We start from the raw sequence: 20,510 nt of genomic DNA on the forward strand, positions 1-20,510 counted from the left end.
CAGGATCAAATATTTTACAAGGATGCCAGACAAGCTCCTCATGCTAACAGTCAATGAGAAAAGTCCGTGCTGGCTCAAGTACACAACCTATTGTTACATTCAACTTACAAGTGGATACGGTTTGTCAATAGAGGCCCAGAGTCTGATGTTTCTGGAAACAACAAAAGGGATTTCATTTTTTGGTAAATTTCTCAAATCTTAAACACATCCTCTGTCACTATATCAAAATGTCTATTTTAATGTCTAAATTGCATGTCTGATAATATAAATGAGAACACAAGGCCATGCTCAAGAGAAATATATGAGTCACAGACACAGGACCAAGTCCAGTCACTGACTTCATTCTCAGGGTAAATATGAAAAACCGGTAAACTGAGGGACAGTGGGCCTTCAAAGCATGTGCCAGGAACTGGGATTTACTATTAAAGTTGGACTTTTAGAAGTTGACGTAAAGTTTCAAAATCAAGGACATAAAATTCGACCCCTTGTGCATCTTGATTTCCTGATGTGATCCATCACTGCAGAATGAAATAATTCCATTCATGACTAATTTAACTATTAATTTAGTCAAAAATACTTAGTGAATGCCTATTACATTCTCACCACCACGAATTTAGCTCTTAAAAAAACCCCACAGCTTTACTGAGGTAAATGTACATGCAATAAACTTTACCCACTGTGATGGTTAATTTTAAGTGTCAACTTGACTGGATTGTGGGATATCTAGACGGCAGGCAAAGCATTGTTTTTGGGTGTCCCTGTGAGGGTGTTTCCAGAAGAAACTGGCATGGGAGTCGGCAGACTGGGAGAGGAAAACGGGCTCTCAATGTGGGTGGGCCCCATCCAATCTAATCAGCTGGGTCTCTGCTGGGACAAACAGGTGAAAGAAGAGGGGGCTCTCTCTCTCTCTGCCCTCATTCTCCCTTCCGGAGCGGGATGCTTGTTCTCCTCCTGCCTTTGGACATCAGACTCCGGGTTTTGGACTCTGAGACTTGCACCAGTGACCTCTAGGGGGCTCTTGGGCTTTTGGACTCGGACTGGGAGTTGCACCATTAGCGTCCCTGGTTCTGAGGCTTCCAGACCAAGAAAGCTTCTCCCATGTTCCAGCTCGCAGTCAGCTATCATGGGGCTCCTCTACCTCTGTGATGGTGGGAGCCAATTCCCCCAGTAAATGTATTCTTCCATGTATCCTGTTGGTTCTGTCTTTCTGGAGAACCCTGACTGATACATCCATTAATGCAGAGTTCAATACGTTTTGACAAAGGACAAAGCATAGCGTGGAGTACATGTATAAAGTTTTGGGTACTAATCCATTCTGGATGTAGTTTTTGACCTCAAAGCTCTTAAAATACTGTATTTTTTACAAAGCACTCTTACAGAATTTAGCAAGTTTTCTCAGAGAACAGAAACCTGGTGCTCTTCCCATGACGAGTGGGCTGAATGTGCTCAGTTCCAATTACCTTACTCATTTGCTTTATGAGACCAAATATTAAGGCCATGCCAAGATGCTCTTGTGCCTTACAACATAAATAAAACTGCTTCTATCTTGTCTTTCAAAAATAATAGTTCTGTGCCTTTTAGACTCCACTACTGCAAAATTAAAAAGATTCCTATAAAATAGCTAATAGTCATATTATATTGGGTTCTGTTTTAATAAATTAATTCAATGAACTTCTACAACCCCATGAGATAAGTACTGTTGACATTCCCATTTTACGGCCAAGAAAATCCAAGTCCAAAGAGATGTCCAAGGTCGCATAAGGAGTAGGTGACAAAGTCAGTTTAACTGCAGCATCTGTATTCACAGCCATTATACAACATTGTCTTCCCCGGACCCCCATGGCCATCCTCTTCATTGATGGCATCTTCCAACTTTTGCTACAGGGAGAAACTACACTTCAAAAGATATTTCTCACTTTTTTGGATCAACTTGTTTTTAAGACACACCTGTATGTTGTGGTTTATAAGAATCCATATAACATAAAATATGAGCCCACATTAAAAACCATAATGAAAAGCCAACGCTTCAGTCACCGTCTATCAGTGATCTTAAAGGAGGAATTCTCATTTTTTAGAGAGGCTGATTTGACATTTCATTATTTGAGTTAATCCATCTTCCCATCCCTGTCACTGGGGGCAGAGCCAATGCTTCCAGTTGCTGATGGGGTAACAGTTCCAAAGCCCATGAACCCCGTGCAGTGTACACAAGCATTGCACAACCCTGATTTAGGAATACAGGGCACAGGATTTACAACCCCAATTTCCTAATTTTACCTCCATAAGGAAAAAAAAACCACTTCTATTTAAATTCAAAATTACAAACAATACAATGACATTTTTCTCATCAAGCATCAGTTCAACAAATGAAATAACATGCAGTCATAGCAACAGCTGTTATCACTGAATTGAGATAAACCGCTTGAGCATGCTGAGGCTTAAACAAAAGGGTTCAGAAGGAAATACAACGTCACTTGTATACACTAAGCATTTTGTATTCCACAAAAGGTACTGTCTTTTAGTAAATGTATTTACCCAATAATATCAGATGCTAAATATGAACAGTTATTAAAACAAATAACAGAGCTCTCTATGCTCATGTACCTTAAACAATTATAAATAGAAAATTACAAAAATATCTTTAAAAAAGGCAACACAAAAATGTGTTGCTGGAAATAACTTACAATTTAGCTCACTAATGTTCATAGGGGGTAGTCAAGAGGCTTTTTGGAAATCAACTGACAGAAATTGATCTGAAAAAAAAAATTGGTCCAAATATCAGTGGCTTAGGGAAGTCACTGCAATTTAGAAGGTTAGGGTACATAGGAAACTGAGTTGGAGACTGGTCAAGAGGTGATTAAGATTGTCTAGAAGAGGTAGCTCAAAAGCCTCCCTCAATGATGAATGATAAAAGGACTAATGATTTGATTGCTCAAGGACAATTAACTCTACAGAGCGTCCCTCACTTACAAGACAGTTATTTCCCAAGAGTTCTTTTCTATGTTGGTTGTTTGGAACTTTTAACACATTTTGCCATAGAAACAAAAATATGAGAGATGATATATCCTCTGGGAAGTATGGAAATTTTCAAGTGCAATATTATTGCAAAAAAAATGATACAGTAGCAGAAATACATTTGCCCTAAAAACATTAGACAATGTAATCACCACTATTTAAACATTTATGCAATAATATCCTCATAAAATGCAAGTAACAATTTGTTTGTTAAAAATGAAAATACCGGCCAGGCACGGTGACTCAAGCCTGTAATCAGCACTTTGGGAGGCCGAGGCAGGCGGATCACCTGTGGTCAGGAGTTTAAGACCAGCCTGGCCAACATGGGGAAACCCCGTCTCTACTAAAAATACGAAAATTACCCAGGTGTGGTGGCAGGCGCCTGTAATCCCAACTACTCGGTAGACTGAGGAAGGGAGAATTACTTGAATCTGGGAGGCGGAGGTTGCAGTGAGCTGAGACCATGCCATTGCACTCCAGCCTGGGTGACAGAGCGAGACTCTGTCTCAAAAAAAAAAAAAAAAATTAAAATACCCACAGTAATAACAGCCACCATCATAATGCATGAAGTACTTTGGTCTGTGTGAAGCGCTTTACACAAAAAGCTCAACTGATCCTTACCACAATGCTGAGGAATATTATTATCCTCATTTTAAAAAGAAAAAAATGGCAGCTTAGAGACATTCAGTGACTTAACTGTAGGTTACACAATTAGTAAGTGGCAGAGTCAGAGTTCAACCCGAAACCTGAACTCTTAACCACTACCCTTGGACAAAAAAGAAAAAATTAAAAACACAGTAACTCTACATATACGCTGATTGATATACAGTGTCTTAAAACATTCTGCTATCTGACTAAATATAAGAATCTTAAATACCAGCTTTTCTCACAGATATTTAACCTTTGCAAACAATTTAGGAGCAAGCTTATCATCACTTCATCTTTTTAAAAACCTAATGACACTTGTAACATGCAGTATCAATTATAGTCTCACAAACAAATGGTAATTTGGCACTTTCAGAAGCAGTCCCTACGTCCCCATGACAGGCCCTTGGATGAATAATCATAGCACAGCACACACAAATAATGGTAGACTAATATTTAATATTATGAAATTATACAAATATTGCATCTCTCTTCTGAGAAGTTTACTTGGAGAAGTTTTCGTAAAAGTGACGACAATCTCAATTACATGTGGACACCCAAATTATTTTAAATACTTAGAAATCAGTGATGTGCAACATGATTAGCATTCTGCACTTTTAGTTTTTTGCCAAGGAAAATGGCCCAAGTTAGATGCTGTAGGAGACTGGGAAATACACAGTGGCGGTAACACACAAGTGCCCTTTTTACAGTGTCTTAAGGGCAGTTAGAGGAGCCAGAATGCAAAGGGAAGGATAAAATCAAAATCGCCACCTGCCTCATGCTTGGCTTTGTCAATCTGTTTCACACTCTTCATATCAAACTTTGATATTTAACAAAACTTTTTTTAAAAATTAAAATGCAAAGTTAATAGTCTTGAAAACACTACATAAGAACTCTTTCACAGTTTAAAGTTATGAAAAGAGAGAGACGGAATCACGTGAACCAAAAGTGACAATGAAATTCACTATACTTCAAAGAATCCCTATTGTAATCCTGGTAAACTATATAGGCATTCCCTTGGGATTTCTTTTTCCTGTTGTTGTTTTCGTGTTTGTTTGTTTGTTTTTGTTTTGTTGAGACGAAGTCTCACTCTGTCACCCAGGCTGGAGTGCAGTGGCACAATCTCAGCTCACTGCAACCTCTGCCTCCTGAGTTCAAGTGATTCTCCTGCCTCAGCCTCCCCAAGTAGCTGGGATTACATGCAAGCACCACCACGCCCTGCTAATTTTTGTACTTTTTTGTACAAAAAAAGATGAGCTGGAGTTTTGTAGAGATGGAGTTTCACCATGTTGGCCAGCCTGGTCTCGAACACCTGACCTCAGGTGATCTGCCTGCCTCGGCCTCTCAAAGTGCTGGGATTATAAAAACCAAGAATATGCAAACATCCCTCATCACCTCTATCACTCTGACAAAGCAATGGTTTTATGAGAAAATTCTAAAAACCACCAAGTCACCTTCTGATCACATAACTGGAATTCTTTGATTTCTCTGAAGAGAATGCTTTCTAGTTATTTGACACAAACACACACAAAAAGGTCTGAGGTAAGGAGATAAATATCACCAATTTGACATCAAATTCATAAAAGTGGTTTTTGTAGGTAGAATTTAGATGTTAATTGTTGAACTTTTCAACACAGAGTAGCAAGGAAACCCTGAACAGTAAAGCCATCACTGAAAACAGCTAACGTTTTGAGCATTGACTGTGTGCCAGCCGCTATTCTAAGTGTTTTAAGAACTTATTTATCCTCCCAATAACTATGAGGCAGGCAGATATAGAAAATGAAGCATAGAGAGGCCAAGTAATGTGCACAAGGGTCACACAGCTAGCAAGTAGCAGAGCCAGTATTCAAATTCAGGCAACCTGACTCCAGATAACAAGCACGACTTCACAGTGAAACACTGCAAATCTTCTCTTTAACGTCACAGATCATACAAGCATCAGGGCCACTGCTAGCGCATTCACTCATGCCTTTGTGTAAATTGCAAGAAGGCACACACTCGTGGCTAGTAAATTTCCAAAACATGTCCTTCCTTCAGGCGAATGCGGCTCACAAGGTGCATGCAAATGGCTTGGCTGGCAGAGTGGGGGGCTGCATTACACCCCCCTTCCACTTCATCAGCCAAATGCCCTTGGGCAGGGCACCACCTGAACAGCTTATGCTGTGGCCTTGAAGCTCATAAAACTTTTATTTCCTGAACAATAAGAATTTAATTGTCTATTCTTTGTCTCCTCAATTCTAGAACATGGTTGGCACTTACATGTTTGTAGAATTAATTTATTTAAAACCTTTCTACAGAGATGACATTTGATTACTGAGTCAATAAATAAATAAATGGCTGTAGTGATCAATGTCTGCATAAGTAAAATATTTTAAATACAGTATGAGAAACTAAAATACTTAAGACATACTGAAACTGATTTCCTCTGGTCATCCAGAAATGGTAACATAAACTTTTGACTTTTTCAAAGGGAAAGAAAGACAGCCAGCCAATAATAATTACCACCTTACATTTGTACAGCATTGCACAGTTTCCAGCACTCACACACATTCAATCCTTAACAATAATGCCGTGAGTCTGGCATCGTTACTCCTATTTTGCGGATTAGTAAAAGGAGGTTCGGAGAGATTCAAGGGCTTGCTCACAGCTATACGGCTAGCAATGGCAGAGCTAGGTCTGAAACCTGGTTCTGTTTCTGTGTCCTAACGTGTGTTGCCTCAGCCTTATTACCTCCTATAACATACAGAGATCCATGTTGCTAAAACAAAATTCTTGAAACATGCAGAGTTTTAAAATCAGAATTTTTAAATTAACTTTCTTGGAAAGAGTATGTTGGAGTCTATCAATGTCCAAAGCCTTGGGACTATATCATTAGAGGAATATTTGCAGGCATGTGGAACAATGCAGCATTCTCCAGGGCAGCCCCACTGAACTACATATTAGGGGGTGTTTTGGCCAAACAGTTCCTCCTCCTTAAGTTCAAACTGGCTTCTCTTCCTGAAAATGCACCAGTCACAATTTTGGGGAAAATCTAAACAACACATGACATAAACCAAATATTGCAATGTGTACCATCATTTTGATCATTGAGAAGCAATGTTTAAGATGATGTTATTCACGTCTTGTCACCCAAAATGAAAACAAAAAAATAGACTGCAAGCCTTCTTGGAAACATGGTAACCTTTGCTCTGTTTCCTCTAGGACAATCAAAATATATAACATAAAAACAAATGGCAATAGCTTGTAAAATAATGGAGACCTTTACTGAAGCCTCAGGCTGTGGGATGATTTATGCTCTTGAAAAAGATAAAAAACATCAAGCGTTCATAAGTTGCCATAGAAACCTTTCTCCAGATGCAGCCGCTTTGAGATACTAGAATGAGATTGCCTTCCAAGGTCTTTCAGAATATGTCTAAAACCATAAAAATTGTCTCTTCATCACACTTTATATGCAAATGATTGCATTTTCTAAAATGTCAGCAATCATAATGAGTCTTGTTTAATAACCAAGCTTTTGTCTCTACCCTTTGTTGTTTGAAAGGCGTTGACTATCTTTTATGTATTGTAATCGTGGTAGACAAAATTTGTTTTTGCTTTACCTCAACATAGTCTCCCATGAATAAAAGAATCAAACACAGAAATTACAGCTTTGTCTTTCTCGGGTTTGTGTGTTATATTATTCATTATAAAAACTGTTCAATAAAACTAAACTTTTAATTTCCCTGCCTCAAATCCTTCTGGGAATTAGAGGAAGTGTGTATGAAATAAATAAACATACACTCTTTCAAGAAAATTGTTTTTTTAAGTATAGAAGATAATTATGTGATGCCATGATCATTTCCTTTTTTATTTTTAATTTTTATGCGTACATGGTAGGTGGGTATATTTATGGGGCACATGAAATATTCTGACACAGGCATACAATGTGTAATAATCACATTGAGGTAAATGGGGTATCCATTTCCTTAAGCAATTGTACTCCCTCAGTTATTCTAAAATGCCATGATCATTTCTTTGATGGGGATCTGAGGATGAAATATTTCACTGCTATGATAGTAGCCCTCCTATGGATTACCAACACAATGTTTAGAATCACAAACATCTTTAAGGAAGAATATAAAACTGGAGAGCTACCATTTCTGCTTTGGGTCACCCCCTCCCTAGATCCCATTCTGTGATAGGTGTTACAAATGTCATGAAGAGGGTTAGAGGTCTGCTATAGAGTATGTTGACTACCTCTCCAGGAAAACATCCCCTTTCACCAAAAAGGAGAAGATAGATTAGGAGATCTAGAAAAAGAGGACAAAATGTGGGAGTTACCAAAGAAAAGAAATCTGGATGTGAGGTAATCAGTGATTGGAAGAAATAAAATTACAAAGGAGTCATTCAGTGATGCCAAAGGCTGGCCCTGCTTCCATCTTCTAGGAGCCTAGTGAGCCTGCCCCGACACGAACCTGTGAAACAAAGACCAAAGGAGTCAGCAGTGTGCAAGGACCAGAACCAAATGAAAACACCACCTGGTCAAAAAGAAGGCAGAACTTTGCCCTTCAGTAGAAAAAGCTGTATGCCCAAAAGGCCACCTCCTGGCTGCATAACCTCAGACAAGAGTCCTCACCTTTCTGGGACTCACTTCCCCCATCCATAAAATAAGGTGATTAAATTAGGCCACTTCCAGTCTGTGATCAACCTAAATGAGACAGGGTGGCAATGTCATAAAGCGGAGATTTCATTACAGAGGTAGTATCTTTATGACCCCAAAGCATCTAGCCCAAAGTCTGCCCTGTGGAGCTTAAAATTTGGGTGTCATCGATAGATGTGAATGAAAATAGGTGATTTTTGTGTTCATATATGATAAGGAAATGCTGATTTAAACAAAGCTGTTTAGGGATAGATGTGCTAAGATAATTAGGGATGAAATGTCATGATGTCTGTGACTTACTTTGAAATGCATCAAAAATCAAAAGGGATTGATAGATGGAGAGAGGGATAAATAGTTGGATATACTGGAATAAAGCAAATATAGCAAAAACATTAATTGTGGAGTCTAGTTGGTTGGTATATGAGTGTTGACTATACAATTCTTTGAAAAATTTCATAATAAGAAATTTCTGGAAAAAAGTTAAACTGGTTTCTATTCTGCTGGACTTGTTCAGAGCCTCAAGTTAATGTATCACATAATTCCATAAAGATACTATATACTATTTATATAATTTCTTAGTCTTTAATAACTTATTGGGCAACAGAGGATAAAAGTGATTCTCTTGAGGGCAGAAAGTTCTTATATTTTTTGAAAAACATACCTAAAGCAACTGGTCAATTTGGTCAATGTGGCTAAACCTGATGGTGGGTTCCTTAGACTGATGTCCAAAACATGATGTGCCTCTAGAAAAGAACAAAGTCTAACAGAAAAGGCACCATGAAGGCAGGGAAGAGGGTAACTACAGGTATTTGGAAAAGGAGCTGCCTGGGGAGGTCACAAGTACATTTGGTACAGCCAAGTTACAAAAAAGTAGAAAATGATGGTCTGGGCGCAGTGACTCACGCCTGTAATCCCAGCACTTTGGGAGGCCGAGGCGGGCGGATCATGAGGTCAGGAGATTGAGACCATCCTGGCTAACACGGTGAAACTCCGTCTCTACTAAAAGTACAAAAAATTGGCCGGGCATGGTGGCAGGCGCCTGTGGTCCCAGCTGCTCGGCAGGCTGAAGCAGGAGAATGGCGTGAACCCGGGAGGCGGAGGCTGCAGTGAGCCGAGATGGTGCCACTGCATTCCAGCCTGGGTGACAGAGCAAGACTCTGAGAAAGAAAGAAAGAAAGAAAGAAAGAGAGAAAGAGAGAAAGAGAGAAAGAGAGAAAGAGAGAAAGAGAGAAAGAGAGAAAGAGAGAAAGAGAGAGAGAGAGAGAGAGAGAAAGAGAGAAAGAGAGAGAAAGAGGAGAGAAAGAGAGAGAAGAGAGAGAGAGAGAGAGAGAGAGAGAAAGAAAGAGAAAGGAAGGAAGGAAGGAAGGAAAGGAGGAAGGAAGGAAGAAAGGAAGGAGAAAAGAAGGAAAGAAGGAAGGAAGAAAGGAAGGAGAAAAGAAGGAAAGAAGGAAGGAAGGAAGGAAGGAAGGAAGGAGAGAGAGAGAGAGAAAGGAAGGAAGGAAGGAGAAGGAAGAGAAGGAAAAGGACAGGGAAAGTTCCCTTTTTTTCCTGGCCATGCAGTCTGACAGGATCACCCAGGCAAAGGTACACCAAAGATGGGGGCGATGTCCTCAGCTAGAGCAAGGAGGAAGGGAAAGTTTGCTGCCACCTCTGAGGAGCTGGAGGATGGCCAGATAAGTAAATTTGGGTAGCATAGTGTTGTGAATTGAATTGAGTACACCTCAAAATTCATATGTTGAAGTTCCAACCCCTTAGAACCTCAGAATGCGACCTTATATGGAGATAGTCTTTACAGAGGTAATCAAGTTAAAATGAGGTCAGTACTGTGGGCCCTAAACCAATCTCACTGGTGTCCTTGTAAAAGGAGGAACTTTGGAAACAGAGACATGCACATAGAGAGAACTCCATGCAAAGATGAAGGCAGAGATGGAGTGATGCCTCTTTAAGCCAAGGAACACTAAAGATCGCCAGCAAACCACCAGACACTGAGGGAGAGGCATGGCACAGATTCTCCCTCGCAGCCTCCAGAAGGAACCAACTCTGCAAACACTTTGATCTTGGGCTTCCAGCCTCCAGAACCATATGACAATACATTTCTGTTGTCATAAGCCACCCAGGGTGTAGAATTTTGTCACAGCAGCCCTAGGCAACTAATATACACAGGAAATGTTATCTTCCGTACTAACTTTACTAACTTCACTGTTAATTAAATCCATTTGGGGATAACATGGTGATGAAAACCCTGGGTAGCCACTCCAGACTGGCTTTTCTTATGTTGTCAGTAGTGCTGAGAAGTTGGGAGAGGGTAAGAGAGCAGAGAGGGAGTTCCTAGAAGAAGCACTATTTCGAGTGACCTGTTGGAACTGGGGAATGGGGCATTAGCCCAAACAGATGTTAAGTAAGCAGTTGGGTGAGCCTCATAGTGACAAAGCTTAATAATCTGAGTTCTAACCCAAATGTCCATCAATGATAGACTGGATAAAGAACATGTGGCACATATACACCATGGAATACTATGCAGCCATAAAAAAGAATGAGTTAATGTCCTTTGCAGGGACACGGATGAAGCTGGAAGCCATCATTCTCAGCAAACTAACACAGGAACAGGAAAACAAACACCGCATGTTCTCATTGGTAAGTGGGAGTTGAACAATGAGAACACATGGACACAAGAAGGGAAACATCACACACCAGGGCCTGTCAGGGGGTGGGCAGAAAGGGAAGGGAGAGCATTAGGACAAATACCTAATGCATGCGGGGCTTAAAACCTAGATGACGGGTTGATAGGTGCAGCAAGCCACCATGGCACATGTATACCTATGTAACAAACCTGCATGTTCTGCACATGTATCCCAGAACTTAAAGTAAAATTAAATAAAAAAAAAATCTGAGTTCCAGCTTTGGAGCTGTAAGCAACACAATAAAGGAGAGGCCTTTCTCCATTCAACACAGAGCAGTAAATAATAATGAGGGGATGTGAATAATCTAGAACTTAAGTAAGAAATAAAGCTTCCTGAACTTCCCATCAAAAAATTAGCCATTGCCAAGGTTATACAAATTCTATGCTTCATACAAATTCTATAGCATTTTAAAAGTGTACAATGTTTAAATCTCTCATTAAACTCTACTTTAAAATTCAATGATTGTCAATGACAATTATATAACTATTCAACTCACCAAGAAATTTTCTGCCTTCAGAGCCTCATTGTCTTTCTCAGTGCCAAGGAAAAGTTTTGACACGCCCAGGCACAAGAAGTTCCATCCTGCCAGCTCAGATGCTCTAGGTCTCTGGGCACCCAGACCAGGTAAGATGAAAGATGGTGGCAGGTCAAGACTGTGAACTTGACCAGAATAGGTTATTCAGAAACATGTGTGTGGGAAAATCCTTTCCTTAAGACCTTAACAGCAACTTTCAAACAGAAGTCACAAGCAGTAGAAGAATCAGTTCTGGCATTAAAAACATTGGCTTCAATAATCACAAGCCAAGCAGATTCTTCTTCTTTTTTTTAAAGCCTAACCCGAAAGACTCATATTAAAACTGTACAGGACCACCCTAACAGTATATAGACTCTGACTCACATAGGAGGGCACAGACTCATGCTCAGTGTCTAGCATGTAAGTGTGTGTGTGTGTGTGTGTGCGTGCGCGCGCGCGCGCGCACGCGCACTGAAGCTGTGAGCAACATACATAACCAGGGGCATTATCCAGGGCTAAAGTTATCATTGAAACAGCAATGCACAAGCTACAACTGCTTCTTCATCTGTCGCTGGGGATTGAGTGGCACCCTTCCTGCTAAAATAGGAAGACAACATAAAGGTATTACAATCCCTAACTGTAGTTAGAGAACAAAAACAAAGATTATTGGAAGTCATAACACAACAACTAGCATCCTAGAGAATTTTATTTTATTGACTCAATTAGAATGGGCCTTGCATGCAGAATTTGAAACAGATAAACAAATGCAATGAAAAGAGGCAAAGGTATGGCTCTCTTGGCAAACACCATTAAGGCAAGTGGCTTGTGGGAAGGAGCAGGAAGGGGTAGGGGAACAGGTGTGTTTTCTTAGAAGCTGCTTTCACAAGCAGATGGCCTCTGTCCCAGTGCTTTGGAGCTAATTCTCCCTGCTTTAGTCTACAGTCGGTGTCTCTGGCAGCAGCCTAAATCTAAATTAAATGGAGTTTTGCTCTTGTTGCCCAGGCTGGAGTGCAATGGCGCGATCTTGGCTCACCGCAACCTCCGCCTCCTGGGTTCAAGCCTTTCTCCTGTCTCAGCCTCCTGAGTAGCTGGGATTACAGGCATGTGCCACCTTGCCCAGCTAATTTTGTATTTTCAGTAGAGACGGGGTTTCTTCATGTTTGTCAGGCTGGTCTTGAACTCCTGACCTCAGGTGATCCGCCCACTTCGACCTCCCAAAGTGCTGGGATGACAGGCATGAGCCACCGCGCTCGGCCACTAACTACCTATTCTGTGATCATCTCCACATAAAATTAAATCTTGCAGCAAGGCTAACATTCCAAAAGCACTTTCCTGGAGTCCTACAGTCCATCCCACCCTGGCCTCTGCCTTCCTGAGAAAAGGAAAGATCCTGCCAATATGGCTGCAAAGAATTTCCTCCCCCACTTCTTGCTGCTCTGAAAACAACTCCCACCTCCCACTTCCCAAGTGCTAGCCTCTGGAAGTTATGTTACCTGGACTTGTCTCGGAGTCAGAGGTATTGAGGTTCTGGCAAGATTTCGTCTTCATTTTTCATTCCAAGTTAGGACTTGGAAACCCAAAAGTCCCAGGGAACTGAGTAGAGTAGTAGGTAAAGTGTGAGATAGGCAAGTGTAAAACAATAGCCAAGAGCAAGGGCTTTGGAGAGCTGAATAAAAACACTAAAATCAAATTTTAAAACACTGGCGAGCCAGCCCCAACTTGTGAGAGATTTGGTCCATGGGCTACCAATTTAGAACCTCTGATCTAAGCTACCATCTAGGCCTCATTCCATTAATAGGAATGTGGCTTCAGCAAAGGCCAGACACCATTTTCCTGAGCCCTCACAGATTCAAGTCAGCTGCTTGCATGGCTCCAAAGATGGAGGCTCTTCCTGTTCCCCAACAGGGCTTTCTGTCAACCCACTGAGGAAATTCCTCCTTCCTGTATGTGAAGCATATTTACAAAGTAGGGGTCACTGACAAACCTGAACCAATACATGATCAAATCCTACTGATTTTCCCAGGTTTCCTTCTGCCTTATTACTTGGACCCAGTCATTGGGCTAGGAGCTCAAACCTAAATCCTGGGCTTCATGCTTCAGTCTTTCAGGTTCCGTATCCCATCTTACCCATGATACCCTGCAATATCTAGCAAGACCTGCCCTCTGCCAATCTGTCTAGCCTCTTTTCCTTCTGCTCCACATCCTACACTCTGGCAACACTGAAATCCTTTCCCCCCATTGTGGCTCTTTTCACACTCTGCACTGTTTAGTGTTTCCAGGCATTTATTCTGCTGAGATTTCATGTAATTCCACCTCGTCCCCCAAAACCAGTTCAAGTGTCACCTCTTCTAGAGAATTTGCCCTAATCAGGCCCCAGGGTGTGTTAGGACTCCCTAGTGTGGATTTTCCACAGCAGTAAATACTTTATCCCTTATTGGACCACCCATAATAAGAAGGAGGATACCATGGCTGGCTAGGAGAAGGCAGACTGAGGCAGAGTTTGCATCTAAATCCACAAGAATCTTTTGGGGAGCTCCATAATTTTTAACTTTTCACTCAAATTATTTTTGGAAAGAGGCTTTTCCTGTTATTTCATACCAACAGATTGGAGATAGGTTGAAACCTTTCCGTGTTTGGCCAAAACCCAGCTCGTGGTTTGATGAAACGATTTAACAAAAGCCAAAACAAGCTGGCAATGTTTGTGAAGACAAGGCCTCAAATGGAACGCAGATGGAATTACTTATACCTTTATTAGATTCAATCCCTTCGAGATAATTTATACTTAAAAAAAGAATCATTCTAGATCTCAGCGAGACGCCCTGAATGCAGTTGTCAGGGTCAAGCATCAGAAGAAGACCTGGCATACAGAAATTACCAGTAGTGCAAAGATTTAGAGTAAAACAAAATATCTATTGCTAGTTGGGCAAATTATTACAGGGGGGCCTGTGGCTGAGATCTATTTTCCCCATTCACTTTAGGACATCTGCTCAGTCGCCCCAATTCAAAAACAAATCCAGGTGTTTTAGTCAGAATATCGAGATATCATGCTGAGTGGTAGGTCCCAACTCTTGCCAATCGAATTGTTTTAATTAATTCCTTATGTTAAATTGGCTTCATACGACTTTGAAAAAGAAATTTTAACATCTGTGCAAAAATTAGGCATCTTTCATATTCTGGGTCTGCCACGGACTGAGTGATAAAACTTGTTCCTTCTTTAAATCTCAAATTCCTGATCTGTAAAAAAGTAAAAATGTTTACTCCTATCTCGTAAAGTAACTGTGAAAAAAATGAGGTAACATACACAAGGAACTCAGCACAGTGCCTGTAACATGGCAAATACCCAACAAATATTTGTTCAATTAATGAATGAGTCCAACATCTTAGAAAGTATTTGGTTTGAAATTGGAAGACTTAGGTTCTAACACCATTCTGTCTCTGAGGCACTGTGGAATCTTGGGCAAGTAATTTCTTCTCCTAATTCCAATGTATAAAATGGGGACAATACTTTCCAGACAGAGTTGATACTAAGATTATATGTGTAGAATTACTTGCATATATTGGACTTGCTGCTGCTGTCTGGTGATGAGCAGGCTGGGCCTGGAAATTAATGATTCCTCTACTTTTCCTGCACATTTATCTGCCTACAAATGATTATTGACAACTTGGAACTTTTTACAGCATCTCTCATCATCCTTGGATCCAATATAGATGATTTATCTATAGATCAAGTCTTACAATATTGGTATAACCATCTAGCTTTCAATATTCCTTCAAACTATGCATCACACACACACACACACACACACACACACACACAAAATTACTGAGTCTAAAACCACTCTCTTTTTAACCTAGAGCAAAACAAATGGATAATTTGTGTCATGGATTGGATGAATGTCCATCAACCATAGCAGAGAAGACATAAAGCAATTTTTTCTGTCGATAACATTTTTATTATAAACCTGGAGCAATCCAAGCAGTATCTTTTGCTTAATCATCATCAGAAAGAATACTTTAACATCTCTTTTCTGAAATTAAGGCCACTGTATTTGACAGATGCCTTCCTACCATTAAATGAATCATAGTTTTGAACAATAGTTTTTAATTTTCCACTGTACAAAATGGCTGCTTTATATCTTTTCTTCTTAAACTTCCTACATGACACCATCCCACCTCCATCCCTCTTCAGCTGATGATGATGCCTCATTTTTATGGAGAAAATGAGAGAACTTGTTCATCTTTTCATAGTCAACCCACCTATACACACACCTTCACCTGTGCCTGTATGTGAAACTTTACCTCCTATGACTTAAATGAAGTGTTCTTTCTTTAAGGAAGCCAATCCTCTCCACAGTTTTTAGATCCCATCCCCATCAGGGCCTCGATCCGCTAATCATATATTTTCTCTCCTGCATCATCAATTTCTTCTTCTGTCCTGGATCATTACTATGAGCACATGAGCATGTTCTGGTATCTTCCATCTTCAAAAAATATGTGGTCAAATACCTCCCTTTCCCTTTGAATCCCTTCACAGCACTTCTTCAAAGAATAATCTATACACACTGCGTCTATTTCCCCATCTCTATTTCCCCAACTCACTGCAGTCAGACTTTCATCTGTACTATTTCACTGAGACTGCTCTTGGCAAAGATGTCAGTGATTTTCATATTGCTAAATCTGGTGGGCACACCTTTGTCCTTAAATGACTTGTTCTCTTAGCAGTATTTGGTCATGCCTTCCTTCTTGACTCACTGTCTTCCCTTTGTTTCTGAGCCACAGGCTTCCATGGGTTTCTTCTCTAACTCATTGCTCCTTCTTAAATGCCTTTGCTGGATTCTTCTCTTCCCAACCTCTAAACATTGGAGAGTCCCAGGACTCCATTTTTGAGCCTCTTCTTTCTTCAGTCATTCACAGGTGATCTCAACCAATTCCGTAGCCTTGAAGCTTCAGACTTGATATGTAAATTGCCTACTTAATTGTGCCTTTCTTTATGTAATAAACATGTCAAATATAACATGTCCCAAACAGAGCTTTTAAGTTTTCTCTCCCAAATCAGTTCCTTTCTAGTCATTTCCATCTCAATAATGTTAACACAATTCACCCAGTTGTTCAGGCCAAAATCCAGGAATTGTCCTTGTTTCTTTTTCTTCCTGACCACTCTGGCCTCCAATCAATACATCAGCAAGTCAACGTCACCTGAATACAACCATTTCTCAGCACTCTTACTAATACCACCTTGGTCTAAGACAATATCGTCTCTCTTTGGGACTATTGCAAAAGCCTGCAACTCCTTCAACTCTTGCCTTTCTAAGATTTTAAATTACACATCTCAGGGTATCTTTCAAAACAAAATTCAACTGATGACACTTCTGTATTTCAAATCTTCTAAGGACTTCCATTTCAAACAGGAGTCTCACCCTGTAACTTAACTTACAGGGCCCCTATATGACCTCACCCTTGCTTAGTTGTCTTTCCTACCACCCCTTGCTCATTCTACTACAGCCACATTGTTTTTCTTTCTGTTCCTTGAAAATGGAAGGTTGTTCCCGCCTTCGGGGATTTGTAGTAACTGTTTCCACATCCTGTAATGCTCACCTCCCTGACAGGTACATATTCAGGATCACAGATCTTAGTTTGAATGTTCTCTCTAAGGAAGAGGCATTCCCTGACTCTGCCCCATTACTGCATCCTATTTTACTTTTCTTTTTTTTTTTTTTTTAATTTATTTATTATTATTATACTTTAAGTTGTAGGGTACATGTGCATAACGTGCAGGTTTGTTACATATGTATACTTGTGCCATGTTGCTGTGCTGCACCCATCAACTCGTCATTTACATCAGGTATAACTCCCAATGCAATCCCTCCCCCCTCCCCCCTCCCCATGATAGGCCCCGGTGTGTGATGTTCCCCTTCCTGAGTCCAAGTGATCTCATTGTTCAGTTCCCACCTATGAGTGAGAACATGCGGTGTTTGGTTTTCTGTTCTTGTGATAGTTTGCTAAGAATGATGGTTTCCAGCTGCATCCATGTCCCTACAAAGGACACAAACTCATCCTTTTTGATGGCTGCATAGTATTCCATGGTGTATATGTGCCACATTTTCTTAATCCAATCTGTCACTGATGGACATTTGGGTTGATTCCAAGTCTTTGCTATTGTGAATAGTGCTGCAATAAACATACGTGTGCATGTGTCTTTATAGCAGCATAATTTATAATCCTTGGGGTATATACCCAGTAATGGGATGGCTGGGTCATATGGTACATCTAGTTCTAGATCCTTGAGGAATTGCCATACTGTTTTCCATAATGGTTGAACTAGTTTACAATCCCACCAACAGTGTAAAAGTGTTCCTATTTCTCCACATCCTCTCCAACACCTGTTGTTTCCTGACTTTTTAATGATCGCCATTCTAACTGGTGTGAGATGGTATCTCATTGTGGTTTTGATTTGCATTTCTCTGATGGCCAGTGATGATGAGCATTTTTTCATGTGTCTGTTGGCTGTATGAATGTCTTCTTTTGAGAAATGTCTGTTCATATCCTTTGCCCACTTTTTGATGGGGTTGTTTGTTTTTTTCTTGTAAATTTGTTTGAGTTCTTTGTAGGTTCTGGATATTAGCCCTTTGTCTGATGAGTAGATTGCAAAAATGTTCTCCCATTCTGTAGGTTGCCTGTTCACTCTGATGGTAGTTTCTTTTGCTGTGCAGAAGCTCTTTAGTTTAATGAGATCCCATTTGTCAATTTTGGCTTTTGCTGCCGTTGCTTTTGGTGTTTTAGACATGAAGTCTTTGCCCATGCCTATGTCCTGAATGGTACTACCTAGGTTTTCCTCTAGGATTTTTATGGTATTAGGTCTAACATTTAAGTCTCTAATCCATCTTGAATTAATTTTCGTATAAGGAGTAAGGAAAGGATCCAGTTTCAGCTTTCTACTTATGGCTAGCCAATTTTCCCAGCACCATTTATTAAATAGGGAATCCTTTCCCCATTTCTTGTTTCTCTCAGGTTTGTCAAAGATCAGATGGCTGTAGATGTGTGGTATTATTTCTGAGGACTCTGTTCTGTTCCATTGGTCTATATCTCTGTTTTGGTACCAGTACCATGCTGTTTTGGTTACTGTAGCCTTGTAGTATAGTTTGAAGTCAGGTAGCGTGATGCCTCCAGCTTTGTTCTTTTGACTTAGGATTGTCTTGGAGATGCGGGCTCTTTTTTGGTTCCATATGAACTTTAAAGCAGTTTTTTTCCAATTCTGTGAAGAAAGTCATTGGTAGCTTGATGGGGATGGCATTGAATCTATAAATTACCTTGGGCAGTATGGCCATTTTCACGATATTGATTCTTCCTATCCATGAGCATGGTATGTTCTTCCATTTGTTTGTGTCCTCTTTGATTTCACTGAGCAGTGGTTTGTAGTTCTCCTTGAAGAGGTCCTTTACATCCCTTGTAAGTTGGATTCCTAGGTATTTTATTCTCTTTGAAGCAATTGTGAATGGAAGTTCATTCCTGATTTGGCTCTCTGTTTGATGTCTGTTACTGGTGTATAAGAATGCTTGTGATTTTTGCACATTAATTTTGTATCCTGAGACTTTGCTGAAGTTGCTTATCAGCTTAAGGAGATTTTGGGCTGAGACAATGGGGTTTTCTAAATATACAATCATGTCATCTGCAAACAGGGACAATTTGACTTCTTCTTTTCCTAACTGAATACCCTTGATTTCTTTCTCTTGCCTAATTGCCCTAGCCAGAACTTCCAACACTATGTTGAATAGGAGTGGTGAGAGAGGGCATCCCTGTCTTGTGCCAGTTTTCAAAGGGAATTTTTCCAGTTTTTGCCTATTCAGTATGATATTGGCTGTGGGTTTGTCATAAATAGCTCTTATTATTTTGAGGTACGTTCCATCAATACCGAATTTATGGAGCGTTTTTAGCATGAAGGGCTGTTGAATTTTGTCAAAAGCCTTTTCTGCATCTATTGAGATAATCATGTGGTTCTTGTCTTTGGTTTTGTTTATATGCTGGATTATGTTTATTGATTTGCGAATGTTGAACCAGCCTTGCATCCCAGGGATGAAGCCCACTTGATCATGGTGGATAAGCTTTTTGATGTATTGCTGAATCCGGTTTGCCAGTATTTTATTGAGGATTTTTGCATCGATGTTCATCAGGGATATTGGTCTAAAATTCTCTTTTTTTGTTGTGTCTCTGCCAGGCTTTGGTATCAGGATGATGTTGGCCTCATAAAATGAGTTAGGGAGGATTCCCTCTTTTTCTATTGATTGGAATAGTTTCAGAAGGAATGGTACCAACTCCTCCTTGTACCTCTGGTAGAATTCAGCTGTGAATCCATCTGGTCCTGGACTTTTTTTGGTTGGTAGGCTATTAATTATTGCCTCAATTTCAGAGCCTGCTATTGGTCTATTCAGGGATTCAACTTCTTCCTGGTTTAGTCTTGGAAGAGTGTAAGTGTCCAGGAAATTATCCATTTCTTCTAGATTTTCCAGTTTATTTGCGTAGAGGTGTTTATAGTATTTTCTGATGGTAGTTTGTATTTCTGTGGGGTCGGTGGTGATATCCCCTTTATCATTTTTAATTGCGTCGATTTGATTCTTCTCTCTTTTCTTCTTTATTAGTCTTGCTAGTGGTCTGTCAATTTTGTTGATCTTTTCAAAAAACCAACTCCTGGATTCATTGATTTTTTGGAGGGTTTTTTGTGTCTCTATCTCCTTCAGTTCTGCTCTAATCTTAGTTATTTCTTGCCTTCTGCTAGCTTTCGAATGTGTTTGCTCTAGCTTCTCTAGTTCTTTTAATTGCAATGTTAGAGTGTCAATTTTAGATCTTTCCTGCTTTCTCTTGTGGGCATTTAGTGCTATAAATTTCCCTCTACACACTGCTTTAAATGTGTCCCAGAGATTCTGGTATGTTGTATCTTTGTTCTCATTGGTTTCAAAGAACACCCTCTTTATTTCTGCCTTCATTTCGTTATGTACCCAGTAGTCATTCAGGAGCAGGTTGTTCA

At 40.1% G+C, this 20,510-nt stretch overlaps 1 protein-coding gene across 4 annotated transcripts in view; it reads right to left on the reverse strand.

Annotated features, from left to right (window-relative positions):
• The window catches only part of MAOB (monoamine oxidase B), a 713,383-nt gene that overhangs the window by 78,133 nt on the left and 614,740 nt on the right, over positions 1–20,510 (reverse strand). The window contains exon 1 of one of the 4 annotated variants that reach the window (XM_050775654.1): positions 11,474–11,543. The exons of the other annotated variants lie outside the window; for them this stretch is intronic. The gene's annotated coding sequence lies outside the window, so the exon portion shown is untranslated. Of the gene's footprint in view, positions 1–11,473; positions 11,544–20,510 lie in introns of those variants that run through there. 4 annotated transcript variants of the gene reach the window in all.

Source organism: Macaca thibetana, chromosome X, assembly GCF_024542745.1.
Source record: "Macaca thibetana thibetana isolate TM-01 chromosome X, ASM2454274v1, whole genome shotgun sequence".
Lineage (NCBI taxonomy): Eukaryota > Metazoa > Chordata > Mammalia > Primates > Cercopithecidae > Macaca > Macaca thibetana.